Source organism: Ceratotherium simum, chromosome 3, assembly GCF_057802395.1.
Source record: "Ceratotherium simum simum isolate JZ-2026a chromosome 3, ASM5780239v1, whole genome shotgun sequence".
Taxonomy (NCBI): domain Eukaryota; kingdom Metazoa; phylum Chordata; class Mammalia; order Perissodactyla; family Rhinocerotidae; genus Ceratotherium; species Ceratotherium simum.
This window is the reverse complement of record NC_141902.1, coordinates 42150938-42169631: the sequence shown is the minus strand read 5'-3', so window position 1 is coordinate 42169631 and position 18694 is coordinate 42150938.

Genomic DNA, 18694 nt, shown 5'->3' with positions numbered 1-18694 from the left:
TGCTCCCTGCACTCGGTCACAGTGAACTGTGGTGGTTTCCTCAACAACCTTCTGTGGTTCCATACACCTTCCTACCACTTCTCTTTAGCTCTGGCTGCTCCTTCTCCACAAAATGTTCTCCCTATTCAGCTAGTTAACTCCTACTCATCCTCACTCAGATGTCAACATTCCCCCATCACTGAGACCTGGTCATGTCCTGCTGTTACTCATTTATAGCACTGTTTCCTTTCCTTCAAAGCACCTATGATCAAATAACCACAAAATATCTTTTATTTTTTTTCTTGCACACATTAGAACACGAGCACTTAACACAATGCTTGGTATATATGACATATTCGACAAATCTCTCTTGAATGAGGTATATTTGAGCAGGAAAGACTTCCCCAAAATATCACATCTTGATCATATGTCCTGTAAAAACATCATTTGTTTCACTTCAATCAATAGTGCCCGACACAGAGTGGTTATTCAAACATACTGAAAGAGATAGAAGATTTTCATATTTCATTTCATCTGTTAAAGAACTAACATAGTGCTCAATACTCAACTTAGTAGAGTTTTGCCATTCACAAGCGCTCTGTCTGGAGACTTTAGCTAATCTCTCAATACATGAACAACCCCATAGCATTTTATTTACTCCACAAAAATGTGGTTCAACAATGACCAATAAGCCTTTAACTCCTGATGCTTCAATGAAGTGACTGTTCAGCCTCCTAACTTTAAGTTGCATTTGCAGAGAGACTCAATCATGAGTTTCCCAGGCATATCCTCAACCACTGAGATAACTGCTGGTTCAGCATTCACTCGAGTTTTGTCTCTTAGCTGAGCCATTTTAGACCTAACGAAAGCATGCAGTGACATTTTATGAATCACTTTTCTTATTCCATAGAGCACATATAGTAAACTTGCTCTGGTCAAGGACAGAATAATAGCTAGAAATCATTTGGGATAAATTAAATATGGAGTGTTGAATTCAACTAAGAACCATGTCTTTGACCTTGTCTAGAGTCACAGACACCTTAAGATGAAGAGGTAGCCACCCAGGGCCTCATAGGCGCAAGAATCATCATACATGCAAGCCTCAGAGTAACTAATGGTTTAAATGTGAACAAGATCCCAGTTACTTAAGTGTAATTTAAAAGACTATACATTAGTTAGGATACATTTGTAGCTACTTTTAAAAGGAAACATTTTGAGACATCGTATTTACAGAATTAAGCTAAAGATTGTCAGATATTCATAGAACAACAAAAAAACCTTTTATATAGTATAAAACACATGAAACATGACTCTACTGTGAGAAAGGGTATTCAAAGCTACACTTCAGTGAGCAAACCTGGCTTGGACCACAGGAATTCAACCAATAAAGATGCTGTCACACCGAATCACAAGTGTTCACGTACCCAGAGGAGGCCGTATGTGCCAACTATCAGAATTTAGTAACTAAGCTATATTAGTGTTGCTGTGGTGTTTTATCAACAACATACATCAATTGAAAAGTGAGAGCCATCAAAATATAGCTACCAATAAGGGAAAGAATATGGTAAGGCCAGAAAATTTAAATTGAGTCATGCCAAAAAGGATAAAAGGTGATCTGAGAAAAATTACTTTGGACTAAGGCGAGGATGATTAACAAACATTTTAAGTGCCTTCTCTGATGTATTGATAGGGACTGCCTAGAGACATAGACTTAAAAGAATCATGGGGCAGGGGTTAAATTTAGCAGGAAAGAATAAACGGTCAACTTGCAATACCTGCCATGGGCTTGAGAGAAAAGAGTGGTAAGACAAATGCCATCTTTGCTGACCCTAACCAGGGGTCTCTCTAGTTTGAGAGCTACTTCTAACTTCTCCTTGTCTTCACCAGTATGCACAGTTGGCTTTACTTGGGGTGATATTTTTCACAAAGAACTAAAGTGTTTGTTTTGTTTTTTCACTGTAGCAGAATTTCTACCTAAGGGCTAATACATAGAGGACAGCCAGATCCCACTGGGATGCACTGAGGTTTACCAGCTGGTACATGGCTTGCCACTACCTACCAGCCTCACAGCATGATCTCTTTCAGTTCTTGCCTCAGTATTTTCCACCTTACTAGCTGGGCCTTTAGGGTCACTCACTATAGTTACAAGTGTGGTAGTTAAATGCGTAAATGAGGTTCAGTACTTGGTTTGTGCATGTGACTGTTTGCTTTTAGACATAGTCCTTGAAACAAGTTGACAATTGTAGCTGAGGAAATAGATATAGTAGATGAATACACATGTAACTAATGCTAACTTTGCAAATGTGAAGAAAAGGGGCCTTTAGAACTTAGCCTTAAAGAATTAATAGAATTTTGAAAGCCGGTTAACAGTAAAAAAGAAAACATTTCAGGCTGAGCAGCCCTGGAGAAAATGCTTTTAACTTTAGTTCCTGCTGGTTCCTCCAAAGATCCCATGGCTGCTTTACCAATACTACTAAAATCTCAGCCTATATTAACTGTCCACTCTTCTGCCTCTAGGCTGTGCGCATTAGTGGTGTTATCCTAGGACATACCGGTGAGAGAAACAGAAACTCTGCAGAGCTGGAAACCCACTGCTGTGGTGTGAGTCCCTTTCTAATTTTTCTGGACTTCCACAAGCAGAAGAAGCCACGAGCAAGATGTATAATGTATTGTGTCTCCCAGTGTTCTCAGGGATAGCAGAAATTCAGTAGATTGATGACAGGACAGACACCCCTTTGCTGCTTCAGAACCCAAGGCATTTTTTTGGTTGGGTCAGAACACAAATGGTTTCATGTGTTCCATGCCACAGAGCAAGTTCTGAATGCTCTGAACTCAGAAGCTGGTTAGATAGGCTCTCTGCCTAATCACAGACTCTTGCCCACAGTGGCTCCTCTATGGATGACAAACGTCCTCAAACCTGCATGTGTGCACCTACTGTATCAACAAGCAAATCCAGTGCTTGTGAACAAGAAGACTGTGATGTGGTAAATTATTTTAGTATGCTTCTCTGAACATAATCTATAATTTTATTAGGGAAAATTTTAATTATCATTTTTTTCTATAGAAAATATAGAATTCAATGTATCCTTTAGTGCTTTGTATTTATTTCTATTAAAAACTTGGCTAAGTGCAAATTGCGGCATTAAATAGTACTAAGTCAGGTTCTCAAGAAGCAGGGCCTGAGAGAGGGATTCTTGTTCGGGTGATTTATTGGGGAAGCACTGTCAGGAGTAGGGACCCGAGGGAAGCAGGATGGGGCAGAGGACCAAATGGAAGCGAGAATGTGCTCGCAGCTGCAGACCAGCTTCATCTGATCCCCGGGTAAGCTCTGGAGTATGTATGGATTGCACCACAGAGGTAGTCTCATCTTGAGGGAAGAGGGCGGGTCTATACACACACTTGCCGCAGTCATTAGCCAAGGTCAATTCTCAGCAGGGAACATCTATGATGGTAATCAACACTCACAATAGCTGGGGGATCTGGATGGAACATCAACAACACCCACTAAAGGCATTTTCACTGACAACTGGTCACCTACGACTGTTTCATTAACCAGTTGATGTTTCCTACTTCACCTTCCTTCCCCTCTAGTCCAGGGATCACCAATCTTTTATGTAAAAATAAATATTTTAAGCTTTGCAGGCCACACACCCTCTATGTCACAACTCTCAGCTCTGCTGTTATAGGGTGAAAGCAGCCATAGACAATATGTAAACAAATGAGCCTGACTGTGCGCCAATAAAACTTTGTTTACAAAAACAGGCAGCCGTCCAGATGCGACACGCAGGCCACTGCCTTCCGCGCTAGTCCACGTCTCTCCTCTCTACTTCCTGACTTATTTCCTTGACTAGTCATCTCTGATCTCTCTCATATGTAATCACATGTAATTGCACCTATTAATTCCCCATTGCTCTCTTTCCCACTCTCTCCGTCTTCTGAAATGCCTCCCAATCATCTTCCTTTCCCTTCTAGTCCTCAACCTATCCTCTTATTTGAACATGGAAATATAGCATTATTTGAAGCACCTCACATAGTTGCTTAATAAAATTCCCATTATTCTTTCTTTCAATAATTTCTTCTTTGTTGTACCATCACGTCTCTCTTCTAGTTCTTCACATATTTCTGATTCATTAGTATATTCATATATCCTAAAATTCAGTTCTCTCAGGCTGGTCTTCTAGAATACAGCAAAAATATTGTACCCACTAACCAGTAACAAATTCTGGGCTTATTCCAGACGCCTACAAGACTCCAGGTCTTCTGTTTGTCTTTCTGCAGTTTAGGCATTTCTTTGATACTATGAACATTGGTTCATGTTTAATCTGTTGTATTTGGAATAAGAAAAAATATTACTTTTCAACCAGTCTAGCAGCCCAATCTAACCTCACATCCTCCTCAAGAAGCATCTAAGGACATTATGTAATCAATACTCAGAAAAGCAATCAGACACAGGAGGTGGAGTTTTCTGTGGAGCAGAGAGAAATTTGCTTTTCATGTAGAGGGCTCTTTTATCTTCCCCTTTTAAGATTGTTTAATTCTCTTAGAACCCACTTTTTCATGTAGTTTTTCTGAAAATAATGGTCTAAAATCTCTTTCCACTTGGCAGGAGGCATTCTTCTAGGGGTGAGGCTCAGCAGAAACCTCTATATTAGTAGCCTTCATAGTTCACTCTTAGTTATGACCAATTCACTACAGCAAAATATCTTAAGAGTGTGAGCCAAAGCTCTGGCTACTAGTAAGGTAGTTGTTTTCATTGGAAAGGACTCAAGCACATATCCCTGGGGACTAACTGGAATGGCAGCAGTCACGGTAGGCGGCTGAGCAAAGATTTGAGGATTCAGAATCCCAGTTAAATCTGCTCCCAGACTCATGCCTTATGGAGGTGAGTATACACAGAAGAGTGCAGGATATGGAAGACAGGCTTACTCAGAAACATCAAACTTCAAGAGCAACTTTACTTCTTATGGGAAAAGGCCCAGGTGGAAAGAAAGAATTGCTGGCATGCTGGCATTGAGAGATGTTCTCTATCATTGGTTCTAGAAGTCATCTCAGTGAGGATAAGGATTCATTTTAAGGGCTAAGGCAGGTTCACTCCTGAAGTACAAATTATAACAGAAATTACATATCTGATTCTACTTGGAATGACAGGACCTGGTCTTATTTGGGGATAGAAATTTATTTCTAGATTGGAGCAGGCCCAGCTCAGATGGAGAATTGCACATTGGGCCTGAGAGTATGAAGAAATAGTAGGGCAGGGCATTCACTATCTTGTGTTTGTTTTCCTTCTTTCCCCTATATTCAAGTGAGGATGGGAGACCAGCATTGTTGGGAATGCAAACCTGTGAATTTTACTTCTCGAGTCCCTGTTTCTGTGGGGATTAGCTTGCCAACCACAAAATAGGAGTACCTTAATTTGGATTCTCCCAGACACAGACTCTGAGACAAGGAATTGAGTACAGGTAGTTTCTTTGGGAGGCAATTCAAGAAACAGTGGCAGGGAAGTGGGAAATGAGGTAAAGGAAGGGTATCAAGGCAGCTACCACCGTGGGCAACTGAAGAATCATCCTGCTGGGAAACTCCAGGAATCCACGTAGAACAGGCCATTCAGAGACATCCCACCCAAGTCATTGATTAAGGGCTGATTATGGGGCATTAATTCTGTGGCACTTCCAGCCTACCTTAAGCACAGGCATTGGGTTCCAGCTGCCTTAGCAAGCCTTCCAGCAAAGAGGTGCACATGCCGGCAGCTGGAAGTAAGGCAGAGAGTGTATAACAAGGGTAAGGCCCAAGGGGATATGGCGGGTCACCAACAGCATCTTTTACAAGGCATAATCCTGAACTCATTGGAGGTTGGGTTCTAGAGTGAAGTACCAAGAATGCACGGTCCAAAAGGGGTAGAAAACATCTTGGTTTCCCTGTTTTAGAAACTCAGAGTGTAGGATCTGGACACTAAATGGAAGAAAAGCGTCTTGCAAAGACCTGGAGAAAGAGATGCCACCATCTCAAACTAAGAGATTTTATTAAAATCTAGAAATGTTCCAGAGTTGTGCATATTTTCCTGTCCCCACCAAACATGACAATTACAGTCTAACGGTCCTTTGTCAAAGAGCTATTCCATCTGAGTTTTAAATTTAAGGGTAGTAGACTTGACAATTAGCCTTGCCCTATGGAGAAACTAAAAGCCTTTCTCATTCTCTCTCTCTCTTCCTGATCTGATTTCTGATTATATGATCCCCCAAATACACTGCATCTCTGTGGTAGTATCTGATTGGTAACAGCAAATTGGGCTTAGATTCTAGGATATGTGTTTGGTACTGGAAACACTGGGTTGCTTGGGAAATACATGTACATAAAGCAATTTGTACTTAGATTATAAATATTTGGTTCGGTAGCTCTGTGTCCTGACAGTTCCTTACAACTTTGGAAATATGGGAGACTCAAGATTAAGATAATTTCTGGAGGTGCCAAAGAAGCAGTGCCCTTCCCTTTGGGAAATACTCCAGGCTGCACCTGCTGGAGAAAAGACCCAAGCACCAGTCAGACACCAGAAAGACACTGCAAAGCTGAGACTGAGCCCAACAAGAATACAGAGAGGGAAAGCACTATGTAGACATTTTGTTAGACCTTTAATTCCCCTAAGAATAAGGGATTGACTTTGAAAAGCAAGAAAATTTTTATAATTAAATCAAATAAGTGTTTCAAGTGGAGTAATAGGAACTGGATTTATCCTTCCAACTTAAACAACTGAAAACCTGGACAAAACACATGAAACCAGTTTTCAGAAGTTGAACCACAAAGTAGCAGTACAGAGATCCCTGAGAGAAGGGAAACAAAGATGAGCTCTACAACTGCTCAATTTACTGTTTAGAGGCAGTTTTCAGGCCTCAGCACAGGGAAAGAGAACCCAAACAGCCAGCACTTCTCCTTGAGTTGAGAAGACAGAGATTGGAGTTCAGAAGGCCAAGCAGCTAGAATTTCTGGGGCAGAAAACCAAAAAGGAGGGAAACGCAAGCGGGAGAGCTCCAGATTTCTGCAGAGGGGTCCCCTAGGGTCTTCGGCTAAGCGCAGAAGCACATGTGTAACAGGGAAAGAACCAAAAGAAAAGAGCAGGAAGAACAAATCCAAAAGCCCACTTAGAATAGGAATAGTTGGCGTTCCTACCAGCCGGAGTATAAAGATATCATAACACCAGGTGCATCTTGTAGAAGAGTATCACCACCAGAGTGGAGCTAAATTGATGCTAGACTAAAGGATGGTCTGGATCCATCCTAATAATGTTTAAAAGCAAAACTCAAAAAGATCCAACTGTTTCCAAGTAATTTAACTGCACATTAAAATAAAATCCAGCATTATTTAAATCAAAACAATAAAATCTAGCAGCCAACAATATAAACAATGTAAAATCACAATGTCAGACATGCAATCAAAAATTATACGGCATGAAAAGCAGCAGAAAATTTTGATCTATTACCAGCCAAAACAAAAAATAAAATATAAATAGATGAAGAAATGACTGAGACAATGGAACTAGCACACAAGGGTTTAAAAAAGGCTATTATAAATATACTCTATATGATCAAAAAGATAGAATAAAATAGCACTATGAAGAAAGAGGTGAAAGATGATTTTAAAAGATGAAAATAAGTTAAAAAGTAACAATGTAAAAATATATACAATAAAAACATTAATCAAAAGAAAGAAGGAATAGCTATACTACAGCAAATTAGATTTTAGAATGAGAAACATTGCCACAAATAAAGAGGAACATTTTTCAATAAGAAAGAAGTTGATTCATCAAAATTACATGTATTATTTTGCTAGGGCTACCATAAGAAAGTACCACAGACTGGGTGGATTAAGCAACAGAAATTTATTTTCTCATAATTACGGAGACTAGAAGTCTCAGATCTAGGTGTCAGTAGGGTTGATTTCTTCTGAGGCCCTTTATCCTTGGCTTGTAGATGGCTATCTTTTCCCTGTGTCTCCACATGGTCTTCCCTCTGAGTGTGTCTGTGTCCTAATATCCTCTTTTTATAAGGATACCAATCATATTAAATTAGAGCCCACCCTAATGAAATCAATTTAGTTCTCTTTAAAAACCCTGTCTCCAAATATAGTCACATTCTGAGGTACTGGAGGTTAGGACTTCAACATATGAATTTGGGGGGAAAACAATTCAGTTCATAACAGTACACAACAATCCTAAATTATATGTCCCCAATAATAAAGCTTCAAAATACATGGAGCAAAAACTTATAGAACTGAAAGGAGATTGACAAATCCACAATTATAATTGGCAATTTCAACACTCTCAGTAATTAAAAGCAGAGAGAAACATCAATAAAGATATAGAATGCTTGAACATCATTATCAATTAACTAAACCAAATTGACAGTTATTGCACAGTCCATCAACAACTGCAAAATACACATCCTTTTCAACTACACACGTGTGTTCACCAAAATAGACCATAGCCTGGACCATGAAACTAGTTTCAACACATTTAAGAGAACATAAATGACACAAAGCATGTTTTATGACCAAAACAGAATTAAACTGGAAATAAAAGCAAAAAGATATCTTAAAAAAATCTCTAATATTTTGAAATTAACCAACACACTTCTAAATAACTGCATGAGTTGAAGAAGAAATCACGGGGACATTTAAAAATATTTTGAACTGAATGAAAATGAAAACACAGCATCTCAAAATTTGTGGGATGGAGCTTAGAAGAAAATTTATACCAATAAATGTGTACATTAGAAAAGAAGAAAGGTCTCAAATAAGTTATCTAAATCTCCACCTGAAAAACTAGAAAAAGAAGAGTAATTTAACCCCAATAATAAGAATAAAGTAAATAATAAAGATAAGAGCAGAAATCAATGAAATAGAAAACAGAAAAACAATGGAAAAATTCAATGAAACAGGTCCTCTTTTTTTGGTGAGGAAGATTGGCCCTGAGCTAACATCTGTTGCCAATCTTCCTCTCTTTTTGCTTGGGGAAGACTGTCCCCTACCCAACATCGATGCCAATCCTCCTCCACTTTGCATGTGGGATGCCGCCACAGCATGGCCCAACAAGTAGTATGCAGGTCAGCACCCAGGATCCGAACCCACGAACCCCAGACTGCCAAAGCAGAGCACTCAAACTCAATCACTACTCCCCCGGGCTGGCCCCTACAGGTCCTTTCCTAAGATCAATTAAAAAAAAAAAACTGATGAACCTATAGCCAGTCACACTGATTGAGAAAAGACAAAAATTACCAATATCAGCAATGAAAGAAGGGTCGTCACTACAGATCCTATAGGCATTTAAAGGATAATAATGGAATATTATAAGCAACTTTATGCCAATACATTTGACAAATGAAACGGATATTTCTGACTTAAAATTCATAAAATACCGAAGCTCACTCGAGAATAAAAAAATAACCTGAGTAGTTCTATATCTATTAAAGAAATTGAATTCTTAGACAAAAACTATTTCACAAGTAAACCTCTAGCCAGAAAGCTTCACTGGTGAATTCTACCAAACATTTAAAGATGAAATAATACCAATCCTTCCCACACTTCTTCAAGAAATAGAGAACTGCTTTCCAAGTCCTTTTACGAGGTCAGCGTTTCCCTAACACAAGGATACCATAAGAAATAAATGCTCAAATGAAAAGTCATAAACATAGATACAAATATTCTTAACAAAATATTGGCAAATTGAATCCAGTAATATATATCATCACAGCTCTAATTACCTCCTCCATCAAGCCCCTGGAGAGCAGAAACTAGGAAATAAAGTGAGAAAATGTGGCTGGAAGCACCATCTGGGTTGATTTTAGGCCACTAAGTAACAGACTTACAAAGGGTTGATGATATAGGTGAGTGGAGGTGACTCAGGCGGGTAGTGACAGCAGGTGGTTAATAGCGGAGTCATCAAGTCTTCCCTCTTCTTCACTGCCCTCCCCTGAGCTGTTCTTCCAGGGCGGTCAAAGTCAACAACCAGCCTTTTCCCAGGTGCACACATCAAGTGCAGCATTCTGATCAATCCTGAGGATTCTGTACACTCCCTGTCACTGAGGTTTATACAATGAAATAATTGATGTGTAAGAAAAGTGTTCAATAGTCTATAAAAGATATTCTCAGTTTCTAGGTGAGGTGACTGAGGCTCAGAGAGGTGCCTAGGCAGAGATGACCTAAACAGTGTTGTGACTTAAACCAGATTTCATGACTCAAAATTCCATGGTTCTTTTCACTCTCCTGTGACACCTTTCAGTTGAGAGGGAGACTGTGTTAGCGCTTCTCAATTTATAGCTTACAAGTGAACCAAAATCTTAACCCTCCTCAGCCCTCAAGGTGGCTGGGTGGGAACTGTGTGTCAAGATGGCCTGGTTGGTCCATTGTCCGTAGTGAGCAGCCTCTAGTCTTCATCCCAGAGTGCTATGTGGACTGTGATGTGGAAAATATCAGAAGGCACTGATACATGTTATCTGACGTTGATGTATTAATCTTTTTATGTGTCTGCTCTATACTTCAAAGGAGTGACGTTCATATCTTGAACTATTGGTATTTAGAGAATTCAAAAACTCTGCTCCTCTTTGCCCAAAAGTACTCGTGCTGATGGAATCAGACCTCTTATGGGGACTCCCAGCCCAGGCCAAAGTGATTGGTTAGTCCAGAGAGGCCACAGGAAGGCAGAATTTGCACATTATTAATCCCCTATGTGTTCGTCCCAGGTACTCACATAGCACCTCGTGCTTCAGCATATCACGCAAGCTATCACACTGCATTGTAATGTTCTGTTTCCTTGTTGATTTCTCTCGCTAGACTATAATCTTTTTAAGAGCAGAGGATCATTCACTATTATACCCTGACTGTCCAGCACAGTGCCTGAATCATTGTAGCCTCCTAACTAGCCTCTCTGCATCTACTCTTGCCTTCCTATGACCTTTCTTCAAGTTTGAGCAAAGTTTTAAAAATGGAAAAAAGTTATGTAACCCTCCTGTTTAAAACCTTTAAATGTTTGGAAATGTTCTGCATCTTGATTGTGACGGGGATCATATGACCGTAAGCCTTTGTTCATAAAACTGTACACCTAAAAGGGGTGAATTTTACCTTATATAAATTATACCTCAGTAAACCTGGCTTAAAATTGAAAAAATTAAAATCTCCAATGGCTTTCCATTGTACATGAGATAATACTCACACTCTTTGCCATGGTTGATGTGACTATATGAGTCGGGGTCCACAGCAAAGAGATGACACATTCAAATTAGGAAAAAGTGATAAATACTTTGTTGAACTCTCCTCACAAGTATGGCCAGGCTGTCATGAAGCCACAGGTAGAGTGGGGTCCCCAGAGCTAGTAACAGCAGGGCATGGTTAGCACCCCTGGCTTGAAAGGAAGCTGGTTACCTGAAGACAGAAAGGCTGCATGGAGCTGACACTTGCAATTAAATACCCAACCCCCTCCTTTCTCCCATCTGCTGGGACTCCTCATTGGCTGGACCCAAACAGAAGGCACAGGGTGAGGGAAAGTCGCCCCCGGGACACAGAGCAGGGTGAAGAGTGAGTCTAGAAGGGCAAATGAGAGACATCCACCAAGTGGTGGTAAACGGTCTGCCTCCTCTTTCCCTCTGTAACTTCATCTCCAACTCTCTCCAGCTGGCACCCGTCCCTGCTCACTGTTATCCAGTCAGACGAGCCTTCTTTTTGTTTCCACCTTACCACCTTCACAGTTACTTATCTCTGTGCCTCAAGTTCCCTGCCCCTAGATCTTTGCAAAGCGGTCTCTTTCTTCACATTCAAACCACCCTCCCAATCAAAAGTAAAGCCAGTCCCTCACTTCTCCTGAGCACCCATCTCTGAAATCACCTTGGTTATTTATTTGCTTACACATTACTGTCTATCCCTCCAACACCTAGGACAGTGCCCAGCACAGAGAAGTGCTTAAGTATTTGAAAAGAAGGAAAGAACAATGAGAGTGGTTCCTCTGCCTTGCGCCCTGAGTTTCCATTCAGCCCTGGTCAGATGGGTATAGAGGTGTGGGGGGTTGAGGTTGGGGAGGGAGGACAGTGTGGGGATGGGGATTGGGATGCCTAAGTGAATGAAGCACTCCACGCATCGTGAGAAAGTCAGAGCTAAAGTAGACAGATACAGCCAGGATGCCCTGAGATCCATGGGGATAGGGGTGCTTTCAGCTTGTTCAAAATCAGCAGAAACATCTCTTTACACATAAGAAAGCAGCAAAGCCATGAAGTAAGATCTAAACAGTGGACCAGCATGGGTCAAATCAGGGGCACACAATCAATATTTGACCAATATTCAGATTCACTGAAGCCCAACCAGGAAAGAAACCATCTCCTTTTCTAAGGGAAAAAATAAGAGATCATGAAAAAAATAGTCTCTGATTTTTCAGTGTGGTAAATATTTAGTCAGCAAACTGTACAGCAAGTTATAGTTCTTTTAACCAAGTTGGTTTAAAATAGATATCTATACTTTCCAGAAAGCTTTGTTGTTAGATTATCATTATGCCTTATTTCTAAAAACAATTAATGGAGGCAATTTCTTTTTAATTTATAAAAAATGCATTTCCCAAAAAATTCCTCCAAATCAGGGCCTGCTTATTTCTTGCTGTCTTTTCACTATTATTTTCCTTTATTGTTTTGTTGGCAAAAAACACTGCAAAACTTTTTCCAGCATTTACTCAATTTTGTCCAGAGATGCCAAATTTTATATACGATAGTTTTCCTCTTTTGCTACAGAGCAAATCTCATAAATTACAAAAATGTAAATATTTTGAATTAGAATAAATGTTTCCTCAAATCATTTTCTTTGTATGGAATAGTCTTTCATTCTCAGCATTCCCTAGTTTTAAAAGAACTGACTATCCCAAATATTGATTGGGATTTTTCTCCATGTAGTTTAGAAGACAGCAACATTGATTACACTGGGCTTTTCCTATTTACTACCTTTTCATTTGTGATGGGTCATCTGGGTATTCAGTGTTTGGTTATATGTGTCTAAACTCTTTGAGGAAGACAGTTCATTTGTCAGACTGAAAATATCTAGAGAGCTGGTAACAATTTTCTTTCAATAAGCAATTGTCAGGCTTCTTCTGGCTTGGAATATTGCCAACCCAAATCCTCCTGGGTGATACACGTGTTCAGACACAAAATAGCATAACAGACTCTGGACCTGACTTGGATCCAAAATTTAGTCCCAATCACCAGAAAGCCCCTAGATGAATTTGTGAGGCAAGATGGCTGGAGCTCAGTGCATAAACCCCTATATTTCTTTTTTCACTAATATGTCTCCTTCTCACAAGGCTATCCAAAGAGGAAGACAGCACCACATGCCCAGAAAATATAAATATATATATATAGAGAGAGACTTATTTTAGGATTTGGTTCATGTGATTTTGGAGGCCAAGAATTCCCACGTTCTGCAGTCTGCAAGCTGGGAAACTGGGGCAGGAGACGAGGGTGATGGTGTAAGTCCCAGTCCAAGCACAAAGGCCCAAGAACCAGAAGTGCTGATGTCCAAGAGCAGGAGAAGATGGATGTCCCAACTCAAGCAGACAGCAAGTTTGCCCTTCCTCCACATTTTTGTTCTATTTAGGCCCTCAACAGATTGGATGATGCCCACTGGCATTGGTGAGGGTTATCTTCTTTACTCAATCTACTGATTCAAATGCTAATCTCTTCTAGAAACATCCTCACAGACATACCTGGAGATAGTTTTACTAGCTCTCTGAGCTCACTTAGCCTAGTCAAGTTGACACATAAAAATAACCACCACATACCTCCACCACCACCATGAAATTCTCATGTCATGTGTTCCCTTGGGGTTCATTCATTCATTTATACCACAAGTACTGTTTTTAAACATCTACACTGTAGCAGATGCTACCAGTGCTGAGGATGGATATACCAGTAAGGAAGATGTTCCCTCCCTCAAGGAACTTGCAGGCCAGCAGGGATGACAGACAAATAGATGTCACAATAAGGGTAGACACATGGAGGACCATCCTCCTCAACTTGTTTGGAGAATGGTGAGGGAGCTGACACAGGAAGTGATGTCTAAATGGATACTGGAAGGGTGAACAGAGGCTAAGTGAGGAGAGAGCAGCAGGGGTATAGTGTGCATTGGGGGGAGTTCTAGAAAACAGCAGGGACAAAGGTCTGGAACCATATCAGAGCCCAATGAGCTTAGGCTGAGGAGTGGTGAGAGACTGAGTGAGGCTGGAGAGATAAGTTGGGGCCACACTGGACAGGGCCCCTACAAGCCACAGAAAGGATTTGGGCAATGTGATGTAGAGGTTAGGAGGGGAGCATCTGGCATCCTGGGCTTGCACCTGAATCAGGGCTATAAAATGGAAACAATAGTTGACCTGCCTCATAGGTGTGGTGAGGAGCTACTGAGCTATCCCATAGAGAATGCCAAGTACAGTGCCCGGCATATACAAAGTACTTGGTAAAGGATAGCTATTATTATCATTGTTGTTATTTCAATCTGAGGGTCAGGAGAGTCACAGAGGTATTCCAAGAAGGCAAAGGACATGACCAATTTACACTTGAGAAAGGCTACTCAAGGGTCAGTGTGGCAAGTAATTTACAAAAGACAAGGCTGAAGGCAGGTGGAAACTAATATGGAAGCTGTTGCGCAGGAAACAAATCCTTCTGCATTCTTCACGGCACATAGTAGATGTTTAAGAATGATTGACTGTAGACTGACATTTGGTGGGAGAAACACATTAAGATACTGTCCAGGGTTAATATCTACATGTATTACATATAAGAGATAAATTTTGATATGGGGGGAAACCAAAGCAAGATCCTCATATGTAGGGAACCACAGAATGGCAGAGGACATCCAGAAGAGCAAGAAGAACTTACACGTTTGGGAAGAGAACACTTGGCAGTCGGGTGGGGATGGGGGCAGACAGGGCAATGGGAGGTACTCTAAAGATACATTCTGCCTACCTCACAGTTTTGGCTAGAAGTGGTTCTCCTGGGGCTCTAGCTCATCAGAATGTAACCCGTGTGCTCTTCTGTGCTGCACTCCCGCTTTCTCAAACTGATGTTAAAAATTGATTTTGTGACTGAAGCTACCCTTCCTTTCATAGATGCCCTTCTCCAGAAGCAGACGTTGATGAAGAGTTTGGAAACAACGCCTTTGAGAGGAAGCTGAGGTAGCAGGACTAGGCTGCTGTCCCTGGCTGGGTTATGCTGCGTCTTAACCCTTCCTATAGGCCTAGTGGCCAGGAGGGGAGGTGGGACATATCCAGAGGGGAGCACACACTGCCTTTTGGGGGAGAGGCCTCTGCTCTCTCTTCCAGTGTGGGGAGGGTGGGGGTAATGGTAGTTCTTACTAGGGAATGTTTGGAGGAGTCTGGGGAGACAAAATCTTCAAGTACATCCACAGAGAAGTCTCCATCTGGTGTGTCAGCCTCATGTTTTCCTGACCTTGGCATACGATGCCTGCCTTGTTTGAGTGTTTAACTTGGAAGTTCAACCACCCTGATTTCTAAATCCTGGGCTTGGCCCTTGGATTTCTTGGCCCTCCCTCTGCAGAAGATGAGAGCCAAGCTACACTTTTCTTTGTTCTCAGGTGTTGGTTATCTTTCTGTAGGATTGATGGCAATTAGCCACAGCCATCCGATCCTACTGTCCTTAGAGCTAGTGTTTCCTCCGTAGCTCTCCAGCACCCAACACATCACACTCGCCAGTGCATTCCCTTTCACCAGTACATCATCCCAACTCACCACTGATAAAAGCTTTCACAACTGAACTGCCACCTGGTACCGGGAGCTGATTATGTTTCACCTTCTACCAGCGATGGGGGGCTCAGTGCCAGTTGGGACCAGCAAACCGTCTCCGAATCCCAATCTCACTACAGGCTTCCTCAGAAACAGGCACAACCGTCACAGGTTGGGTTCTCCAGAAGCAGTCAGCTAAGTGGAGCTTGGTATGAAGCATATTTGCTAAGAGTCAACACCTGTGAAAGGAAGGGTGCGGAAGCAGGAAGCAATTGAACTGCACTGCACACCCAACCGAGTCTCCAGGAAGTTCAGGAACATGTATTGCCAATCTGAGCTACCTGGTGGACTGACATGACCGGGCTTTGTCCCTCCACCTCACTCAGTCACTGAATACAGGCTGTCCCAGGAAGAGCAGCAACCTGACTGAGCAGCTCTCTGTTGCTGAGACAGAGCCCAAAGCAGCTGACAGCTGGAAGCCGTCTTGCTGACCACACTCCCCACAGCACATAGCTGAGCAGATGTCCTTCTCTAAAGGGTCACAAATCTGTGTCTACCACACTTTTCCTTCCTACTTTCTGAGGATATTTTTTGAAGGTTTATTTTGCTGCTTTTGTCCCAGGTTATCTTAACTCCGAGATCTTTTTTCAAATCCTTCTCATCAGACTCAGAATCAATACACGTTCACATGCACACACTGTGTTGCAAAACACTGCACAGTATACCAATGGAAATTGCATGTTGTAAAAAGATTGCACAGTTTGTTCTATGGAAGTTAACTTTTGTGGCTATGCAAGGAAGGAAGGACCTAGAAGAGACACTTGTCACTCCTTTGACTATAAAGTTTGATTCAGTTAATCTGACTAGTTAGGAAGACGCTGGTTCCTGCATCCCGTCTCCTCAGGCCGCCCTCCTAATAGTGCAAGCTTGGGCAAAAAGATGACCTTCCCAGAGAGAGGAAATAGGCCTCAGTAAAACTTAGCAGTGTTAGCTAGAGCAAACCAGCTAACATCCAGAACTTGGTCTTTGGCCGTAAGTGAGACTTAAATGACACATAGAGAGCAGAGTGAGAATGATTAGAGAGTGACCCTGATCTGATCTTCATTTAATTTTGTTCTGGCCTCTGGAGCCAGCGTCAAGAGATCTAGCACCCGGTTAATCCCCTTATCTAGTGCACTGCAGCAAGTCCTGCCCGTCTTAACTGTAACCTCTAAACCGTACGTGATTCGCCACGCTGCATGTCTCCTCCAACACTCTAACTGCCATCCCGACCCGGCTTTCTCTTTAAAGTAGTAACTAACTAAAATTATTCAGTTGGATAGAAGAGTATTTTGTCCTGTTCTTAATTATAAAATACACATGTAAAAATTTTTGTTCTTTTAAACAGGAAATTAAATGAAGTCACCTTCTGTTTATATGGCTCTTGACCGATTTCTCCCAACCATCACCCACAATTCCATTTTGTGGTAGTAATACTTAAAAAAGAATTCCCCACAGTGAAATAAATGTCGGCAATGATGAACTGTATTTAATCCTCTTCACCTGTTGCCTTCCAGGAAGCATTCCTATAACCCAGAGCATTCTTCCACAAAATAAAGTCCAGAATGGATGACTCGCATACGTCTCGTTAGAAAGAAATAAAATAAAGAGAAAAAATAGAAAGAAAAGATAATCTATTACTGCTTTGTATCAAGAGAACTTCTCAGGTGCCAGGATAGCTTTATAAAAATCACTGCTGAATCAGGCTTAGAGGGAAAGGTGTGGCCCCCAGCCCACCTGGTGCGAGGGCAGGGGGCCTGTGCTGAGCCTTTCAAGAAGTGGCTGGGGAAGAAACACTCCTATTTTTTCTCTGATTGGTATTCTTAGAGATTTGCTTGTTTTACTTACATATGAAAAAAATTCAATCATGGGGTTCAGGGGAGAGATGGAAGGGAACATACATTGTGCCCTAATCCTGGGAGCCTACTACCATCCAGAGCCACACCAAATGCAGACAACAAGGGTATGCTGGACACAGATCCAAATAAGCAAGAATCAGGAGTGGGGGCAAAGAAAGAGGGAGATTTTCTCTAGCTCCTTGATCTATTTCTGTTTTAAAATATTCAGTAGCAAGACTCACAGCAGAGTGTACCCTTGCCAGCTAAGCCACAACTCTCTATTATATCATCTCCCAGGAATTGATTCTAATCTGCACAGTGATGCTTAGACCCACACAAGGAAAATAAAGCTCATGTAGACCCCATGGAAACTTCAGGGAACAAGCTCTACACATTTATATGCCAACCCTGCCGGCGCACTGTGGCAGAGCAGGAAGCTCTGAGACCCCAAGCAAGATTTCAGAAAGTCATTTTTTTTCCAACTTCAAAAATAAATAGGCCTTTAACTCCACACACTAAAGGGGTTTGTTGAGTAGCTTTTACACCTGTGGAGAGAGTGGAAGGTGGCAGCTGAGAGGATCAGAGTTTTTCTCTCTGACTCGAACTTGCTTCCCACTGTTTTTGCAGTGCCTTCATGCAGGCCAGAGACCCCAGAGTGTTTTGCTCAAGCTGTGTAAATAACCCCAGGAAATGGGCAACTCTAACTTTAAAAAGCTTAATTAAAATGGGTAAGTGCCAGTGTTGGCTGTCTTGGGCCCCTCCATTTCAGAGGAAACTGCCTTGCAGTGGGAGAAGCACTAGCCTTGGGCTCTGCAGTGCTGGGCTCTGCTGGATGGCCTTGGACAAGTCACCAAAACTCTCTGAGCACTTCTCCCCTTCCATGAGATGAAGGTGGCACCACTCCAGGCAGATACCGTTATAAGAATCAATGGGAAGTTACATAGAAGCATTTTAAAGGGTGTGGGATTAGAAATCTGATAGAGGGTTCAGGTGTTCCTTTTTCAGGTGGTACAAGTGTTGGTAGAGTGTGGAGCGTGGTTTTCAGATGTTCCTTCAATGTCTAATCCCCAACACTTGTATCTTGAAG